Raw genomic sequence first — 367 nt, 5'->3', positions numbered from 1 at the left:
TTGTTTGTTTGTTTGTTTTTTTGGGTATTTATTAGGGTTTAGGGTTTAGGGTTTAGGGTTTGGGGTTTAGGGTATATACATGTATAGATGTATGTATTGTATATTAGGTATTATATATATTATAGAATATACATATATATTTTATATTATATATAATAAATATTATATAAAGTATATAAATAAATAAATAAATAAATAAATACACACATAAATGCATACATACATAAACAGATAAACAAACAAATAAACAAATAAACAAATAAACAAATAAACAAATAAATAAATAAACAAATAAACAAATAAACAAACAAACAAACAAATGAACAAATAAATAAACAACCAACCAAGCAAACAAAAAGCAGAAAAC

Source organism: Eimeria mitis, genomic scaffold (genome assembly GCF_000499745.2).
Source record: "Eimeria mitis Houghton genomic scaffold, Emh_scaff926, whole genome shotgun sequence".
NCBI lineage: Eukaryota > Apicomplexa > Conoidasida > Eucoccidiorida > Eimeriidae > Eimeria > Eimeria mitis.
This window is presented reverse-complemented; position numbering follows the sequence as displayed.